Genomic DNA, 20,623 nt, shown 5'->3' with positions numbered 1-20,623 from the left:
AGTACTGTATGTTACTGAGTCTTCAGCTTCACCTGTAGAGGTCTTTTTACACACACACACACACACACACACACACACACACACAATGTTTCATAATCTTATAACATAAAAAAATATATATAAAATGACTAACATCATACATTGTGGTTCATTACACCTAAACGTATCATATTAATTTCTCTGAAAGCACATTATGTTTCAAATCAACTGATCTGAGAGGGAAATCAAAAGGTTTATCTGTTCTATACATTCAGGCAAAACAGTTAATGAATGTAAAGGATAAAGTCTTACCTTCTTCTTTTTGAAAATCAGAGAGCTGTATGTTACTGAGTCTTCAGCTTCAGCTGTAGACGTCTTTCACACACACACACACACACACACACACACACACACACACACACACACACACACACATATTATACTAATCAAATACACATAAACTACACTAATTAGACAAAATCTAATGCCAAAGAGGCACAGTACTATCTCCTGCAAAACACCTGACCTGAGACAACATGACGGCCCCTATCACTCACAGCACTTACAGTGTGAACTGCAGAGTTACTGCCCCTCTTTCTGCTCTCTGTTTGACTTGCTTCTGTTAGAGAGAGAAGGAGTGAGTGCTGATGAGTGTAATAAAGTGTACATTTGATTAAAAAGCCTGAGCCTGTAAAGACAAATACTTACTGGAAAGTTTTCTCAATATGAAGGTTATAACACAGACCAGGAGCAGGAGCAGTCCGAGGCCTACAGCCAGGAGAATCCAGATAAGCTTTGAGTTTTGACATTTGCAGTGAATAAAGTCACATGACCTGTGTAAGTTGTTAATTAACAAAAGGAGACCCATCATGAAACATATAAAATTCATTACCACACAATAATGCAATAAAGCACTAACAGACATAGGATATTCCACATCTTCTCCTGTGTATAGTTACAATCTCATAATAATGCATTTTAGCTGAAGAGTTACATGCCAAAGAAACTGCTTCATCAGTATCTAAAGTACACAATCAATAAATGTTTATCATTAAGTGAGAATTACTTGTAGTTCACACTCTTGTTGTCAGCTGAGTGTTTAATATGTTCAGCAGATAACACAAGTGATATACTGAGGTGTGAATTTACCACAGGTTATAAACGCTGACAATAAAAAGACTGCTCTGCACAAATGTTTTATTTGATGGAAAGACCTGCTGCGCTGTCTAAATGGCACCCAGACAACACTCAAAATTAAGAAACAGTCTAAGATAATATAAGATGCACCTATAGATGACTCAAGCCTTATAAGATTCATAAGGTTAGATGTGTTCATGCAATATCAGAACCTGTTCAGAAGAGTTATTTTTTAGAACTAAAAATATTTGATCTGTAACAAAGCAAAGGGCAAAAGTATGCTACACTGAGATATGAAAGTGTAGCTCTAATAGAAGTTCACTACTCACTGATTTGCTGTTGTTGACCCTTCATTTTTAGTTGTAACACCTAGAAAATTAAATATTCATTACATTAATTTATTAATTTGATCAATTCTGACACACTTTTGTGATCATACCTGATGTGGTCTCACTGACGCTGGTTTTCTCAGTTGAGGAAATTGTAGTCACAGCTGTTGTTGCTGTTGAAAATGAGAAATGTCATCATTCAAGGGCAAATGTGGGCCATAAGAGATCTACAGTGTTCTGGTTCTGTGCAGCCTTTCAGATACAAATAATCTTACTTGTAGGTCTTTCAGTGACAGTGAGGTGAACAGTAACTCCCACTTCTCCTGCACTGAACCAGTACCAGCCAGCATCACTCTTCTTCAGTCCACTCATCTCCACACTGAACGATCCTCTCCCATCATCACTGATCTGCACTGATGAATTCTGGGATGTTAAGCAGCTCCAGTCTCTAAATCTGCACCACTGCTTCTGTTTATTTTTATAATCAGTTCTGTAGAGACACTGGACACTGACACTGCCCCCATCCTGACCACTCACTCTGCTGTTTATCACAGACACAGCAGGATCTGAATAAAGAGGCAGAGAATGAGTGCTGTAAACACATCCTCCATCAAACAAGCTTTAAGTTACAGTGAACAGGTTCTACTTCACACAGAGAGACTTCTTACCTGCACTGACCATCAGGGACAAATAATCACTGTCATCTGGGGTCCCACTCCCTCCAATTTCCACAGCACACCAATAATATCCAGACTCAGAGTCTTGGAGACTGTTGAGCTCCACAGTAAACATATTCTGGGTCGGATAATCAGTGACTGATGTTCTTCCACTTGTGTTTGTATAGGCTACTATTCCACAGGAGCTCCAGTAATACCCCTTACACCAGTATTTAGGGTTTGATTTGTATTGTTCATCATAAAAACATGGAATGGTGAGAGATCCTCCACTTTTTACAGCTACATTCCTCAGTGTCTTCACACTCTCAGACTCTACAGAGAAGAAGTCAAATGGTACAACAGTGTTACTCCGACTCAGGAACTGCTTCAGAACTATATCAGAGGAATAAACTGGTCATAACTGAGCAAACACATTTCACCCTCGTCCTAAATGTTATTATTCAGTATCCACTCTGCACCCTGGAGCAGGTGAGTTAATCAAAGAGTATTTAAAGCAGTGAGAGAGTGAAGAACACACCTTCAGTGCACAGGAATGATGCAGCATTGATCTTACCTGAGATGTAGAGGAAGAACACAGAGAATTAAAGAACTCATGAGGGAGTAGAAGTGCATCTTTCTGTAAGTGTCACAGCAGTGCAGGGAGGACGAGGAGATGGACGTAAACGCAAGGAAGTTTTATTAAACACAGGTAAAATCAAAATAAACACGGGTAGATACACGGAAACTAGACAAGACTAAACTATGAATTAACCAAAGACAGAAAGGAGACAGCCAAGAACTGGGGTAGACCTGTGAGACACACAAAAAGGGAGTAACACACATCTACGCACACAACACCAGACAAGGGAGCATTGAGACAAAGGGACTATATAGGAACAAGGCAAACGAAGAACACCTGAAGACAATAATGAGACAGAGGCAGGACTAAGGTGGGGCTAGGGCGGAGACAGGAACAACAACAAAACAAAGCCATGTGCAGAGAAAACAGACATGACGAGACGAGGGCGTGACAGATGCCCCCTCCTGAACGCGCAACTCCCGGGGCGCGTAACCTAGACCCCCCAGAAGCTGGCGCAGGAGGGAGCACGGAAAACAAAACAGACTAAGACAAGGAAGCGTGGGAGCGGACAGACTGAGGGCAAAGACGAGGAGGCGGAACAAAGGCGGGGCATGAACATAAACAAAACAAAGTCATGTGCGGAGATAAAGAAAACAGACAGACATGTCCACATGGTGGGGCAAAACAAACAGGATAGGGCCAGGATGTGACAGACGCCCCCTCCAAGACGCGCAACTCCTGGAGCGTGAAAAACTAGACTCCCAGGAGCTGGCGCAGGAGGGGTCAGGAGAAACAGAACAAGAATGAAAGCACAAACTCAGAACAAAACAGGAAATGGAGCTGGGGACAAGAGACTCGACTTAAACGGACACTGGACAGAACTAGAAAGAAGAGACGGGAAACAAGAGAAGACAGAGGACAGATTCGGAGATAGGACAGGGGCAGGCACACGTGACTGGACATTTGACTGGACATTTGACTGAACACTGAACGGGAACTGAGACAGAACAGGAGCAGAGACAGGGGACTGAAACAGACTGGACAGGTGGTGAGACTTGAGACAAGACAGGTAACTGGACTGGGGCTGGGTGCTGGGATCGGAAAGGAACAAAGACTGGTGATGAAACGGGGGACAGGACAGAATCAGAAACGTTAAACTGGACAGAGGCTGGGTGCTGGGACTGGACAACAGACCGGACAGAGGGTTGAAAAGGGACCTGGACTGGACTAACAGAGGACTGGAAGAGACTAGGCAGGGGAACAGGGACCAAGACGTTTACGGGGACAGACATGAATACAGTAACAGGGACAGGAATCGACACCAAAGCAGACAAGGGTACAGGGACAAGGAAAGAGACAGGAACTAGGACAGGGACAGACAGGGGAACCAACATAACATGGGGGTGCCCAGGACTGGCAAATGTCTGCGGGGAAGTCTGAGGAACCAGCCTGGGCACAGTTCTAGGGATCGGCCCCGAAGTCCTATGGGCTGACCTACAGACATGACCAGGAGCGGCCGTAGCCACAAACACGGGGGCAGAAACGGCTGTGGAGGCCGCCTTCACGGAGACAGGAGGCCCTGCAGCGACGTCCACGGAGGCAGGGGACCCTGCGACGACGTCCACGGAGGCAGGGGAGCCCGCGCACACGAGGACAGGAGCGGCTGGAGGCGCCGCTTTCACGAGGACAGGAGCGGCTGGAGGCGTCGCTTTCACGAGGACAGGAGCAGCTGGAGGCGCCGCTTTCACGAGGACAGGAGCGGCTGGCTGCGCCGCTTTCACGAGGAGAGGAGCGGCCTGGATTGCCGCCCTCGCTGGATCTGAAGTGTGAAGTCCTCCGGAATCGCCCTTGGAGACATGGGCTTGGGCTACTCACACGGCACCTGCTGGAGCTGTTGAGGGTTCGAGAGGTCCAATGGGCGCACTCATAAGGAAATCCCAGATGTCCCCTGAACAAGGATCCTCACAAAATGCGCCCCTGTTAGCCTCACCTCCTTTGCCCTGAGGCTTGAGGCTAACAATACCAACCCTCAGCGCCCCCCCCAAAATTTTCCCCGGACTTGAGGGGGTAGTTCACTGGCGAGGGGGGTACTCCAGCATGCTGCTTCCGCTGACTCCGTTGTTTGCAGGGTGTGGAGGACACCTTAGCCTCCACTACATACCCCACTGGAGTGCCAGGACCCGAACTGAAAGGTGTACGTCTAATTGCACACCGAGCAAACGGATTCCTCGCTACGTCCATAGTGTAGGTCTGGTGTTCTGTCACGGCAGTGCAGGGAGGATGAGGAGACGGACGTAAACGCAAGGAAGTTTTATTAAACACAGGTAGATTCAAAATAAACACGTTAGATACACAGAAACTAGACAAGACTAAACTATGAATTAACCAAAGGCAGAAACGAGACAGCCATGAACTGGGGTAGACCTGTGAGACACACAAAAAGGGTTGCTGTGGGTCTGGAGCCTATCCAGAATCAATGGGGAATCAATGTAAATCAAATCAATTTGTGTTACATAGTACAGTTTATAATAAGAATAGTCTGGGTTTTTTCTTCAGAAAATTGTTCATACACATTTTATATTGTTTATAAACGTATAACAATGACCTGTATCAGTCTATGATTTACTAAATGACCTCAAATTAAAATGATACACAAATGTACTAAAATGAGTTGTTCCATTTTAAATGGTGCAGCATTGTGACGTTTTATTCAACTTTTCATTTCCGCCTTTAAACGCGCACACTATGGGGCTGTAGCAATGTGGTTTGTTTCTTGGGTGAATTCCCAAGGCTGCAGAGCAAAATATTTGTCCGAATCCCTGTTTGGACAGGAATGGTTTTCCATGGAGAATCTTCCCCTGCTGTTGCTTCTGATGTGTATTTTATGCACATTTAATATTAAGAGCAGCATTAAGAAATATTTCTATTCTCTGAGTTTATACGTATGTTCTGTGTCTGTGCCCCAAAGAAGGAAATGTTTAGGGCAAGGAACCTGTAAGGACAGGAAACTATCAATCTTTCTCTCTCTTTTGGGAGAGATGACTAGAGATATGGAGAGAGATATAGGGAGGTAGTCTGTCCCCCAGTGACTGTGTGAGATGAGATGGTTAGGTAAAGAGCAGAGAAAATGTAAACTACAGCATTTGGGATAATATTTGATGTTTAATTTTTGTGTGGAAAAATAAAATGCTTCTGTGTTTTTCTAAGTGCTAATAAATACACAACACAGAGAACACATTTTTACACATTTACACACTTAAAGCATTGTTAAAGATTTTTTTTTGAATGAATTAAACACACTGAATGTGGGACATATTCGGGGGAAAAGTTTATTAAAGGCAACAGAGTCTGGTGAATAATATTTTGTTAATTTTAAAAGCAGATATTACTCAAACATTAAAAAAGTTGTAGCACAGAGTCTTTCTACAGAAAACACTCAAGAATAAATATTGATCAGAGGATGGAATACAGGCTGGACTCTGACGATGGCTAAAGATCTCTTATGATCTCAACACAGGAAGAATGAGTTTTCAGCAGTGCACATATTACATATTTACATTGATTTTTTTTAACATACATGTGGGTATACTACAGTGGTTAAAACACCCGCTAAGTTACACTGACCACTATGATGAGGATTCTTATTTTGACCTTTGAAATGACACAAAAGGACATTATTTTGAAGGGGATACTTTGTTTTTGTGTCTTGTTTGCCATTAATGTCTTCTGGCTGTTTGTTGAGAAATACAGCTGTGTACACCTGGAATCAACACAGACAGAAAAGAAACAATGAGCAGAAGCCTGAAAAGTGTTTAAGTGTTTAACAAACAAACAAAAAACAAACAAACAAAACAAAACATAATATAATGTGGTGTATTCTGCCTCACTTCTTATTTGGGCAAAATATTGCCGTACAGCATTTCATCACCTCCAGCATCTGGTGAGAGCTGTAAAATGAGACAGATTTAGAAGCAAAAGAGGATAAAAGCTTTTTCAGCAGCTAAAGTCATGGTCAGACTAAGGAACCTCCATCAAAGTAACACTTACTGTCCTCAGATACATAATGACAGTCTGACTTCAGGTTAAAATAGAGGTGTGATTTATAACAACAGCTTTATAAATGTTCACTTACAGGTTCATTTGTGGCATCAGTGGCTACATTGCTGTAGATCACATCAGTTCCTAGAGCCACTTCAGACAAAGGCTGTGGACATTATTTACGCAGGATGAGAAAATCTAGTACTGATTCTGTAATAAAATCATGTTTATATGTTTGTCGATATAAAAAAGATATACTTACCTTCTTTTTCTTAGACACAGCAGTGCACATATCTGCATCTTCAGCTGTAGTGTTCTGTTTCATACAGACAGACACACGTATACATACACACACAGCACCAATGACAAAATCCACAATGATACACAATACTAATTACTGCACTATGTGTTTGAACACTAGAACTCAAACAACATGAAGCCACCCATCATTCACAGCACTTACTGTGTAAATTGCTGAGTTACTGCTCCTCTCTGTGGTCTCTGTTTGATTTGCTTCTGAGAAAATGAATGAGTGGATCACATTACAAAGGTAGGTGTAAAACAGTGTACATTTGGTTAAAAAGCCTGAGCCTATAAAGATAATGTCAGACTTATATTTACTGGTATGTTTTCTTGATATGAATCTTATGACACAGATCAGGAACAGCAGCAGTCCGAGGCCCACAGGTAGTAGAGTCCAGATAAGCTTTGAGTTTCCATTGCTGCTGTGAATAAAGTCACAGTACCTTTGTAAATTGTTCATTAAAGAGACCCACAATGAAGCATGTAAAATTCAATATCACACTATAATGCCTTAAAGCACTAACAGACTGACATTGGATATCCTTCATCTTATCTTGTGTATAATTACATTCATTCATTCATTATCTGTAACCGCTTATCCAATTCAGGGTATGGTGGGTCCAGAGCCTACCTGGAATCATTGGGCGCAAGGCGGGAATACACCCTGGAGGGGGCGCCAGTTCTTCACAGGGCAACACAGACACACACACATTCACTCACACTCACACCTACGGACAATTTTTTGAGTCGCCAATCCACCTACCAACATGTGTTTTTGGACTGCGGGAGGAAACCGGAGCACCCGGAGGAAACCCACGCGGACACAGGGAGAACACACCAACTCCTCACAGACAGTCACCCGGAGTGGGAGTCGATCCCACAACCTCCAGGCCCCTGGAGCTGTGTGACTGCGACAACTACCTGCTGCGCCACCGTGCCGCCCTGTATATTCTGCCACACAATAATATCATTTTCAGTGTACAACAAATAAACATTTTTATATAATGTATGAAATACTTGCTCTTGTTGTCAGTTATGTTATTTACATATTCAGAAGTATCTTCTGCAGAAGAGGCAGAAGCTTTTTACTGAATAAAAAGCTGTTTTTTTCTGCTAGAAGCATAAAAAAATTACACAGAGGTGTGAATATACAGGGTGAGTCAAAAGTCAAATGACACCCATTTATTTTGTTTGATATTGCTACATGACAACATTCCCATTGGAAAAACTTTTCCCCTTGATCCAATATGGCCGCCTTCACGATGGTAGCCTTGTTCTGAACCTAGCCTAAACGATAGGCTCCCCCACAAATTACTTACTGGTGTATTCAGATAAAAGTGTGTCCTGCACCTTTTGACTCACCCTGTACAACAGGCTTTAAAGGCTAACTAAAGGAGATTTAACTACACAAATGTTTTATTTGATGGAAAGACCAGCTACACTTTCCAAATGGCATCCAAACACTAGTCAAAGCCAAGGAATATCCATCCATTGTCTGGGCCTACTTATCCAGTTCAGGGTCGCTGTGTGTCCAGTGCCTGCCTGGAAGCACTGGGCCTAAAGGGGGAATACATCCTGGACCGGATGGCAGTCCTTCAGAGGGAGACACACACTCACACCTATGGACACTTTTGAGTAGTCGATTCACCTACCATTGTGTGTTTTTGAGGGAGGAAACCAAAGCACCTGAGGAAACCCACAGAGGCACGGGGAGAACACACCAACTTGTCACAGACATTCACTCAAAGCAGGTATTGAACCCACAACCTGTGATAGAAGCACTACATAACACTACAAGATACACCCATAGATGACCCAGGCCTTCAGCAATGCACACACAGTCCACAAGGCAATTCATAATGCAGCATTATGTAATATATAATGTTAGACGTGTTAAAGTGGAATTTCTTTTCTAGAACTAATAATCTAATATCGAAACCTGACCTCACTAATATTCTTATAACTAAAGGCAATGATGTTTTTACAGCAAATTTCTCTCTAGTGTAAAGCCTTCCTAAAACATAGTTACTACAGAAATTAGTCTCTGACCTAAGGCTGTTAGAGCTTACACTGTTAAACATTTCCATTTCGTATATGTTTCTTACTTCATTTCACACTTGGTATGTCTTAGGGAAGTATTGTTTTTCAGAAAAAACCATTGCAGTTCTGCAAAAAAGCACAGGGTAAAAGTATGCTACACTGAAGTGTGAAAGTGTAGCGGAACTTCACTACTCACTGATTTGCTGTTGTTGAGGGTTCATTTTTAGTTGTTGGGACACCTAGAAAAACAAATATTAATTGTTTTAATTTATTAATTGAATAAATTCTAACACAAGATTGTGATCATACCTGATCGGGTCTCACTGATGCTGGTTTTCACAGTTGAGGATATTGTAGCCACAGCTGTTTTTGCTGTTGAAAATGAGAAATGACATTATTCAAGGGCAAATGTGGGCCATAACAGATCTACAGATATACATCCATTCAGTCTGGTGTTTCAGATACAAATAATCTTACTTGTAGGTCTTTCAGCGACAGTGAGGTGAACAGTAACTCCCACTTCTCCTGCACTGAACCAGTACCAGCCAGCATCACTCTTCTTCAGTCCACTCATCTCCACACTGACCGCTCCTCTCCCATCATCACTGATCTGCACTGCTGAATTCTGGGATGTTAAGCAGCGCCAGTCTCTAAATCTGCACCACTGTTTCTGTTGATTCTTATAATCAGTTCTGTAGAGACACTGGACACTGACACTGCCCCCTTCCTGACCACTCACTCTGCTGTTTATCACAGACACAGCAGGATCTGAATAAAGAGGCAGAGAATGAGTGCTGTAAACACGTCCTCCATCAAACAAGCTTTAAGTTACAGTGAACAGGTTCTACTTCACACAGAGAGACTTCTTACCTGCACTGACCGTCAGGTACAAATAATCACTGTCATCTACTGTCCATTTATCTCCAATTTCCACAGCGCACCAATAATATCCAGAGTCAGAGTCTTGGAGACTGTTGAGTTCCAGAGTAAACATATTCTGGGTCGGATAATCAGTGACTGACGTTCTTCCACTTGTGTTTGCATAGGCTACTACTCCGCAGATGCGCCAGTACTTCCCCTTACACCAGAATTTAGGGTTTGATTTGTATTGTTCATCATAAAAACATGGAATGGTGAGAGATCCTCCACTTTTTACAGCTACATTCCTCAGTGTCTTCACACTCTCAGACTCTACAGAGAAGAAGTCAAATGGTACAACAGTGTTACTCCGACTAAGGAACTGCTTCAGAACTATATCAGAGGAATAAACTGGTCATAACTGAGCAAACACATTTCACCCTCGTCCTAAATGTTATTATTCAGTATCCACTCTGCACCCTGGAGCAGGTGAGTTAATCAAAGTGTATTTAAAGCAGTGAGAGAGTGAAGAACACACCTCCAGTGCACAGGAATGATGCAGCATTGATCTTACCCGAGATGTAGAGGAAGAACACAGAGAGAATTAAAGAACTCATGAGGGAGTAGAAGTACATCTTTCTGTAAGAGGCTCCAGAGACAAATACTCTTCCTGCCTCTGAGTGAAGTACATTTGACTGAAGTGTTCTTCCTGTTTCTGACCCTCTCCTGCTCTGCATTGGTTCTGATTGGTTAAAAATATATATATTGATTTATTATTATGTGAATTAAAAAAGAGAATAAATCAAATATAATTCAGGTTTAAACGGGTTTAAAGTGTTAACCTAGTTCTGATCTAGATATTTTATTTAAAAAATTCGAAATGAATGACTGTGAGAGTTCATTACTCTTATGTCTGTTTTTCTCAAATCCTTCACTTACCGGAGCAGGAATAAAGGGAGAAGGTTAATCCTGATTTGTGGAACAGGCCGTGTCCAGAAACCAAAATTTTTGCTGTTTCCCTGTTCCTAAGTACGGAGTCCGAACACTGGAGGAGCTTCCAGTGAAGGACACATCAGTGTACACTGCCCAAAAAAGTTACACATTTCAGTTTGACCTAACCGTGTTCACAACAGAGAGGGTAGTCAGCCACGAGCACATGGTTCAACCAAGCTTTATATTCTGGTGTGTGTGTGTGTGTGTGTGTGTGTGTTATTACAGTCATTGCTGGATCACAGTGCTGCAGCTTGTCTCATTTCTCTTTTCCAGTCAAACGCCCTTGAGTGCCCTCTATCGGCCGTTAGTGCAGCCTTCACTGAGAGCGACAATGACCCAGGATCAGCACAGATCTATTACACAAAACCCTTTAAGAAGGAAAGTCATTTTTGTTTACAACCTTTTGACATTGCGAAGGGAGTGGTATTAACATGTAAATACTTTGTTTGTCCTTTTCTATATAGGTTTTTATGGTGCTGATGTTATCAAAGTGTAGACTTTAAGAAGAATTTCAAGACACGGGGCTCCATTAGGGACTGGGCTCTGCTTGTTTCCTCGACTCCTCAACAATTCTCTGCTTATAGAGAGTGTTGTGAAAAATAATTTTATTACTTTGTGTTAGTGGATAAATATCCTTAAATGATTAGTTAAAATTAAGCAATTATAATTGTGTGAAATCTTGTATCTTATAAGAATGACTAACCAGTATCTAGACATGCATTTAAACAGTTTAGAATCTGCACACTAACTGACATGCTGACTCAGTGTTTACACCTTTCTAATTTCTTAGATCTTTAACAGATCTGCACTTAGGCTTGTAGTATAAATTCCAAGTGTTAGTTAGGACAGTTGAACTTTAGGGCATCTCAGTGACCTTAAGTCCATCAGTGACCTTAAGTCCATTAGTGACCCCTCTGTATCTTGGTAACAGAAAAGGAATGTGGGTAATAAAACCTACAGAGTCAGAAGGGCAGGATGAGTGTTTTGGGGTCATAGGTGCATGGGAAACCTGCACGCGAGGAACCTGAGTACTAACATGTCTAATTATGCATATTAATATATGTTAATCAGTCAGAAACGCCTTGCCAGCAGGGTATACGTCATTTAGGGTATAAAAACTGTGGAGTCAGATGGGAAGGTCAGAACTTTGCGTGGAAGGGCACTAGGTTGCGTTTCTTATGTATTAGTTCTCCTGGTACCAGTAGTATAATAAATACTTTGGTTTGCTTCGAACTTCACTCGACTGGTTTTTGTGAAACTTCCGGAACGAGCACGCCTCCCTCAGGAGAGGGGGTGTATTTTGGATCTTTTGGAGATCTTCTAAATTTTAATTACTTTGGGAACGGTCCAAAAAGAACTTTAATTCTTCAAGAGGGAGAGTAAGAAATGAGGGGAAGGACAGGGGGACTAGCAAACATTTCTGGACGCAGTCAGTGTTCTATGACTTAAAACAACCTGAATCTTTTTGTACTTCAGTGTTTTATAGTCTGCTGCTGCCCCCTGTCGGTGAGTTGGAACCGTTACAGCCGCAAAGTAATCTGGAGTTGAAAAAAGTACAACCCTGCACTGATCCACAGTCAGTAGAAGCAAGCGCTGAAATGAGGAAGAGCTCTGAAATAGAGCTGCTTCAATCAGAATATGAAATTTCACTCATTGAGAAAATATTTGTCTCTGGAGCCTCTTACAGAAAGATGTACTTCTACTCCCTCATGAGTTCTTTAATTCTCTCTGTGTTCTTCCTCTACATCTCAGGTAAGATCAATGCTGCATCATTCCTGTGCACTGGAGGGGTGTTCTTCACTCTCTCTCTGCTTTAAATACACTTTGATTAACTCACCTGCTCCAGGGTGCAGAGTGGATACTGAATAATAACATTTAGGACGAGGGTGAAATGTGTTTGCTCAGTTATGACCAGTTTATTCCTCTGATATAGTTCTGAAGCAGTTCCTGAGTCGGAGTAACACTGTTGTACCATTTGACTTCTTCTCTGTAGAGTCTGAGAGTGTGAAGACACTGAGGAATGTAGCTGTAAAAAGTGGAGGATCTCTCACCATTCCATGTTTTTATGATGAACAATACAAATCAAACCCTAAATTCTGGTGTAAGGGGTATCTCTGGAGCTCCTGTGGAATAGTAGCCTGTACAAACACAAGTGGAAATACACCAGTCACTGATTATCTGACCCAGAATATGTTTACTGTGGAACTCGACAGTCTCCAAGAGTCTGGCTATATTTGTAGAACCTGTTCACTGTAACTTAAAGATTGTTTGATGGAGGACGTGTTTACAGCACTCATTCTCTGCCTCTTTATTCAGATCCTGCTGTGTCTGTGATAAACAGCAGAGTGAGTGGTCAGGAAGGGGGCAGTGTCAGTGTCCAGTGTCTCTACAGAACTGATTATAAGAATAAACAGAAGCAGTGGTGCAGATTTAGAGACTGGAGCTGCTTTTACTCGTTTTTTTCATGTTTACTCAGATCACAGAATACTGTTTTTTTTATTGTTCCCAGAATTCAGAAGCCCTCAGCTGAGGGAAGGGCCTTTTCTTATAAAGCCCCCCAAACTCTGGAATGATCTTCCAGAAAATGTTCGGGACTCAGAAACAGTCACAATCTTCAAATCTAGGCTAAAACTCATTGTTTAGTTTATCTTTTGGCAGTTAATGCTCCCCCATAGATAAAGGCGGCAGATCTGGGGGGTCCATGGACACAGGGAATTATAGTAAACTGAGACGCTGGTGCTGTCGTCCCGTCGCTTCATGCGATCACTCAGGTTTGTTGACGGTGGAGCGGAGGGATTCCAGTGTTTCAGGATGCTCCCGTTTCTGTGTGTCCTTCTGGTTTTCTCCTTTTAGTTAAAGCTGTCATAGTCAGATCTTCCGGAGTCATTAGCCACACTCTGAAAATGTTCACATTTTCTGCTTTACAAACACCAAACAGTTCAAAATTAATTCCATCCCTTTCCATTTTTCAAAGTAAACGACTGCCCACCTGTCTGTCTGGACACTGATGGATGACTGTTGAGATCCTCCTCCACGCTTCAGATCAGCTGCCCACGCTCCAGCAACCACCAAGTGCCTTGAAGCTGCCCCTACACTGAAGTTCTCATGGACTACTAACTATTATTACCAGTAGATTGACCAGAGGAGGATGGGTCACTCCTTGTGCACCTTGGTTCCTCCCAAGGTTTCTTCCTCAGCTGAGGGAGTTTTTCCTTGCCACTGTCGCCCCTGGCTTGCTCACTTGGGGTTTTTTACATTTTTTTTACATTTCATGTCAAATCTTTGTCTTACTGGAATTCTGTGAAGCTGCTTTGTGACAACATCAGTTGTAAAACGCACTATACAATAAATTTGATTTGATTTAATCAGTGCAGATCAGTGATGTTGGGAGAGGAGCGGTCAGTGTGGAGATGAGTGGACTGAAGAAGAGTGATGCTGGCTGGTACTGGTTCAGTGCAGGAGACGTGGGAGTTACTGTTCACCTTACTGTCGCTGAAAGACCTACAAGTAAGATCACATCTATCAGAAAATATCTGTTGACCGTCCTGCTGTAACTGTGTCACTGGCACCAGTTTATTTCTTTTCAACAGCAACAACAGCTTTGAGTTCTGTCTCTACGTCTGAGAAAACCAATATCAATGAGTCCACATTGGGTATGATCACAAAGCATGTTAGAAATAAACCAGTTAAATAAATTGGCACTAACCCTGACCTTCTACAACATTTACGAACAGAAACATGTCAGTAGAATTGATCTGTTGTTGTAATACAACTGAATAATAACACATTTCTTCTGTATTTCATGCCTGAGCCCAATATTGATTTATTAAACATGTTTGTTAATGCTGTCTTTCACACTGAGTCTAAAACTAACAGACAGGAACACTGCTACAAAAATAAAAAATAATAAGATTTCTTTATCTTCAGGATATCAATAGTCTGTTATATTGTGTCTTCATTGAGCCTTTCAGATTTTTGAGACACTTTGAAAATAAAAAGATAATTTCCGTGGAAAGAAGCTGAACGTGTAGTTTTTCCACGGTGTGGAAGTTGTGTTCGTATTTCGTCATCTAGCGGCGACAGAATGGAACTACTGCACCATTTAAGGTGAAAGAGAAAATCCAAATGAATCGATTGCTTTTCCTTTGTATCCCGGATGTGTTTTTCACTTGTATTCTGGCATATGAATTTGGTCTATCGAATTTGCACAACTTCGAAATGTATAGTTTGAATTTTTTTCCTGAATTTATTAACCTTGAATAATAACAGTGAAAACGTGTTCACGAGTTCCATTCAAGAGCAATTATATTCAGTGCTATACTGAAGTTACTGAATTATAAATTCAAAAGCAACAAAATTCAGATGCATAATTTCAGTGCAAAAAAAATCAGTGCTACAAATTCAAAGGTGGTAATATTTCAAAGTCTGATGAGACAGATTTGCTTCCATACTTCTGATCAGAGGCGATTGCTCTAAGACTGCAAGGGAAGCTCAGCTTCCCCTAAAATGTCAAAAAATAAGTGATCAAATATATTCTGTTGTGTGTACATGTCAGTGAATAAATATGCACTAAGTAATGCACGAGTAAAATGCGCTCAACTTTTGTTCAGAATCAGCTTCTTATCACTGGTAAAGACGCGGCTTTCTCGCAGGTTCACAGTGCTTTAAACAGTAAAGACGCTGAGCGTCCACAGAGTTCAATAGCGAAGCACCGAAGTGCAGCGAAACGAAACGAGTCATTGGATAAATGCTGGGCTTTGTCCCGCCCATCGGACGCTCAGCGTCTCTAGGGGTCTATGGGGCAGTGGGCTGGCCTCGGCTGGCCCGGACGCTCAGCTTCTGCATGATGATTGGATGATCTGTCTGAGGCTGAATCCCTTTTTGATTGACAGCGAAATGAGCGAATCAGCGATCCTTTGGTGTAAAGATCCGTGGGAGCGTTACATTTTCATTTTGTTCTGAGTTGAACCAGACTTTCTTAATCCTTTCAGCGGCATTTTCTTGGTTAAAAACGACTAGCGACAAATCGAGCTTCTATTTCTGGTGGGTTTTTTGTAGCTGGTTGTGTTTGGAGACTGACTTCTATCACTCTTTCTGACTTCTATCACAGTTTCTGACCAGCGGGTGCTGCTGAGCCCCTCCACCGTCACAAAGCACTCACAGGCGGACACACTTCACATGGGCCAAGGCCGTTTAAGCAGCCTAGCTCTGCTGGCCATTGAGAGGACACTAGTCAAGTCCCTGGAAAAGACGCCTTGTTGGTACGACAGGGTCACAGATCATTTTCTTAAAAAAGGAACGGAGGGTAGAATTTACGTATAAATAAACAGACACATTTTATGATGTAGGACGAAATTGAGCTTCCCCTCCTTGAAAGACCAGCATCAGCCACTGCTTCTGATGTATATTTTATGCACATTTTATATTAAGAGCAGTATTAAGAAATACTTTTATTCTCTGAGTTTATACGTATGTTCTGTGTCTGTGCCCCAAAGAAGGAAATGTTTAGGGCAAGGAACCTGTAAGGATCTCTCTCTCTCTCTCTCTCTCCCTCTCTCTCTCTCAAGATGCTGTTGTTTGATGAAATAAAAATGTATTTAAAACTCTAGACCGTGTCTGGCAGAGATTCTACTTCATCACCCACAACACCCCGGAAGAAAGGCACAACACTTCACTTCATGAAAAATCTCTAAGGCTAACCTAGGATTGATAGCCGTGCTGGGGATGAGAGCAGAGAGATGGCAGTCTGTCCCCCAGTGACTGTGAGATGAGATGGTTAGGTAAAGAGCAGAGAAAATGTAAACTACAGCATTTGGGTTAATATTTGATATTTAATTGTATGTGGAATAATCATATGCTTCTGTGTTTTTCTAAGTGCTAATAAATACACAACACAGAGAACACATTTTTGCATATTTACACACTTAAAGCATTGTTAAAGGTTTTTTTTGCCGAATTTAAAACACTGTATGTGGGACATATTAGGGGAAAAGTTTGTTAAAGTTTGTTGAGTCTGGTGAACTGAAAAAAGTGTGATGAACAGAAAAAATATATGTATAAGATTTTGTTAATTTTAAAAGCAGATACTATTCAAACGTTAAAAAAAGTTGTAGCATAGAGTCTGTCTATAGCAAACACTCAAGAATAAATATTGATCAGAGGATGTAATACAGGCTGGACTCTGAGGATGACTAAAGATCTCTTATGATCTCAACACACATATTACATATTTACATTGATGTATGTAACATACATGTGGGTATACTACAGTGGTTAAAACACCCGCTAAGTTACACTGATCACTATGATAAGGGGTTCTTATTTTAACCTTTGAAATCACACAAAAGGACATTATATTGAAGGGAATACTTTGTTTTGTTTGTTTGCCATTGATTTCATCTGGCTGTTTGTTGAGAAATACAGCTGTGTACACCTGGAATCAACACAGACAGAAAAGAAACAATGAGCAGAAGCCTGAAAAGTGTTTAAGTGTTTAACAAACAAACAAAAAACAAACAAACAAAACAAAACATAATATAATGTGGTGTATTCTGCCTCACTTCTTATTTGGGCAAAATATTGCCGTACAGCATTTCATCACCTCCAGCATCTGGTGAGAGCTGTAAAATGAGACGGATTTAGAAGTAAAAGAGGATATAAGCTTTTTCAGCAGCTAAAGTCATGGTCAGACTAAGGAACCTCCATCAAAGTAACTCTTACTGGGCTCAGATACATGACGACATCTCACCTACTTCAGATTAAAATAGAGTGAGTGTGATTTATAACAACAGCTTTATAAACGTTCACTTACAGGTTCATTTGTGGCCTCAGAGGCTACATTGCCGTAGATCACATCAGTTCCCAGAGTCACTTCGGACAAAGGCTGTGGACATTATTTACTCAGGATGAGAAAATCTAGTACTGATTCTGTAATAAAATCATGTTTATGTGTTTGTCGATATAAAAAAAAATACTTACCTTCTTTTTCTTAGACACAGCAGTGCACATATCTGCATCTTCACCTGTAGTGCTCTGTTTCATACAGACAGACACACGTATATATACACACACAGCACCAATGACAAAATCCACAATGATACACAATACTAATTACTGCACTATGTGTTTGAACACTAGAACTCAAACAACATAAAGCCACCCATCATTCACAGCACTTACTGTGTAAATTGCTGAGTTACTGCTCCTCTCTGTGGTCTCTGTTTGATTTGCTTCTGAGAAATGGAATGAGTGGATCACATTACAAAGGTAGGTGTAAAACAGTGTACATTTGGTTAAAAAGCCTGAGCCTATAAAGATAATGTCAGACTTATATTTACTGGTATGTTTTCTTGATATGAAGCTTATGACACAGATCAGGAACAGCAGCAGTCCGAGGCCCACAGGTAGTAGAGTCCAGATAAGCTTTGAGTTTCCATTGATGCAGTGAATAATGTCACAGGACCTTTGTAAATTGTTCATTAAAGAGACCCACAATGAAGCATGTAAAATTCAATATCACACTATAATGCCTTAAAGCACTAACAGACTGACATCGGATATCCTTCATCTTATCCTGTGTATAATTACAACCACACAATAATATCATTTTCAGTGCACAACCAGTTTGTATATTATGTACAAAATAATTGCTCTTGTTGTCAGTTGAGTTATTTACATATTCAGAAGAATCTTCTGCAGAGGAAGCAGTTTCTACTGAAGAAAAAGCTGTTTTTCTGCTAGAAGCATAAGAAAAAATGTAGTATACAGAGGTGTGGAGTCAAAAGTCAAATGACACCCTTTTATTTTGTTTGATATTGCTACGTTACCTACTTATTCAGTTACCTACTTATCCAGTTTAGGGTCACTGTGGGTCCAGGGCCTACCTGGAAGCACTGGGCACAAAGGGGGAATACCTCCTGGACCGGGTGGCAGTCCTTCAGAGGGCGACACACACTCACACCTATGGACACTTTTGAGTAGTCGATCCACCTACCATTGTGTGTTTTTGAGGGAGGAAACCAGAGTACCTGAGGAAACCCACAGAGACATGGGGAGAACACACCAACTCTTCACAGACATTCACCCAAAGCAGGTCTTGAACCCACAACCTGTGATAGAAACACTGTTGCATCATCATACTGCCCAAATCAATGAACACTCTAAGCTAATATAAGATACACCCATAGATGACTCAGGCCTTCAGCAATGCACACACAGTCCACAGGGCAATTCATAATGGATCATTATGTATTATATAAGGTTAGACGTGTTAAAGTGGAATTTGTTTTCTAGAACTAATAATCTAATATCGAAACCTGACCTCACTAATATTCTTGAAACTAAATGCAATCATATTTTTGTCAATGCAATCACATTAGTCTCTGACCTAAGGCTGTTAGAGCTTACACTGCCATATGAGGAGAATACTTGCATGTTGTATACATTTTATACTTCATTTCGCACTTCGCACTTGTATGTCTTAGGAAGTGTTGTTTTTCAGAACAGACAATTACCGTTGTAATACAGGGCACAGGGCAAAAGTATGCTACACTGAAGTGTGAAAGTGCAGCGAAACTTCACTACTCACTAATTTGCTGTTAATGACAGTTCATTTTTAGTCGTTGTGACACCTAGAAAAACAAATATTAGTTATTTTAGTTTATAAATATGATCAATTCTAACACAAGATTGTGATCATACCTGATGGGGTCTCACTGATACTGGTTTTCTCAATTAAGGACATTGTAGTTACTGTTGAAAATGAGAAATGCCATCATTCAAGGTCAAATGTGTGCCATAAGAGATCTGCAGATGTACATCCATTGCTGTCTGGTTCCGGGCAGTGTTTCTGATAGATGTGATCTTACTTGTAGGTCTTTCAGTGACAGTGAGGTGAACAGTAACTCCCACTTCTCCTGCACTGAACCAGTACCAGCCAGCATCACTCTTCTTCAGTCCACTCATCTCCACACTGACCGCTCCTCTCCCATCATCACTGATCTGCACTGCTGAATTCTGGGATGTTAAGCAGCTCCAGTCTCTAAATCTGCACCACTGTTTCTGTTTATTCTTATAATCAGTTCTGTAGAGACACTGGACACTGACACTGCCCCCTTCCAGACCACTCACTCTGCTGTTGTTCACAGACACAGCAGGATCTGAATAAAGAGGCAGAGAATGAGTGCTGTAAACACGTCCTCCATCAAACAAGCTTAAAGTTACAGTGAACAGGTTCTACTTCACACAGAGAGACTTCTTACCTGCACTGACCGTCAGGTACAAATGATCACCGTCACTGAACCACCTTTGATGTCCACAGCGCACCAATAATATCCAGAGTCAGAGACTTGGAGACTGTTGAGTTCAGTAAACATAGTAAACAGTAAACATATTCTGGGTCGGATAATCAGTGACTGATGTTCTTCCACTTGTGTTTGTAGGGGCTACTATTCCACAGGAGCTCCAGTAATACCCCTTACACCAGTATTTAGGGTTTGATTTGTATTGTTCATCATAAAAACATGGAATGGTGAGAGATCCTCCTCTTTTTACAACTAAATTTTTCAGTATCTTCACACTCTCAGACTCTACAGAGAAGAAGTCAAATGGTACAACAGTGTTACTCCGACTCAGGAACTGCTTCAGAACTATATCAGAGGAATAAACTGGTCATAACTGAGCAAACACATTTCACCCTCGTCCTAAATGTT

At 41.3% G+C, this 20,623-nt stretch overlaps 2 pseudogenes; one reads left to right on the top strand and one right to left on the bottom strand.

The window, feature by feature from the left end:
* Positions 1–20,623, top strand: part of LOC136675468 (polymeric immunoglobulin receptor-like) — a 252,315-nt pseudogene that overhangs the window by 84,651 nt on the left and 147,041 nt on the right.
* LOC136676032 (uncharacterized) lies at positions 1,527–20,287 on the bottom strand (annotated as a pseudogene).

Source organism: Hoplias malabaricus, chromosome X1, assembly GCF_029633855.1.
Source record: "Hoplias malabaricus isolate fHopMal1 chromosome X1, fHopMal1.hap1, whole genome shotgun sequence".
Lineage (NCBI taxonomy): Eukaryota > Metazoa > Chordata > Actinopteri > Characiformes > Erythrinidae > Hoplias > Hoplias malabaricus.
This window is presented reverse-complemented; position numbering and strand designations above follow the sequence as displayed.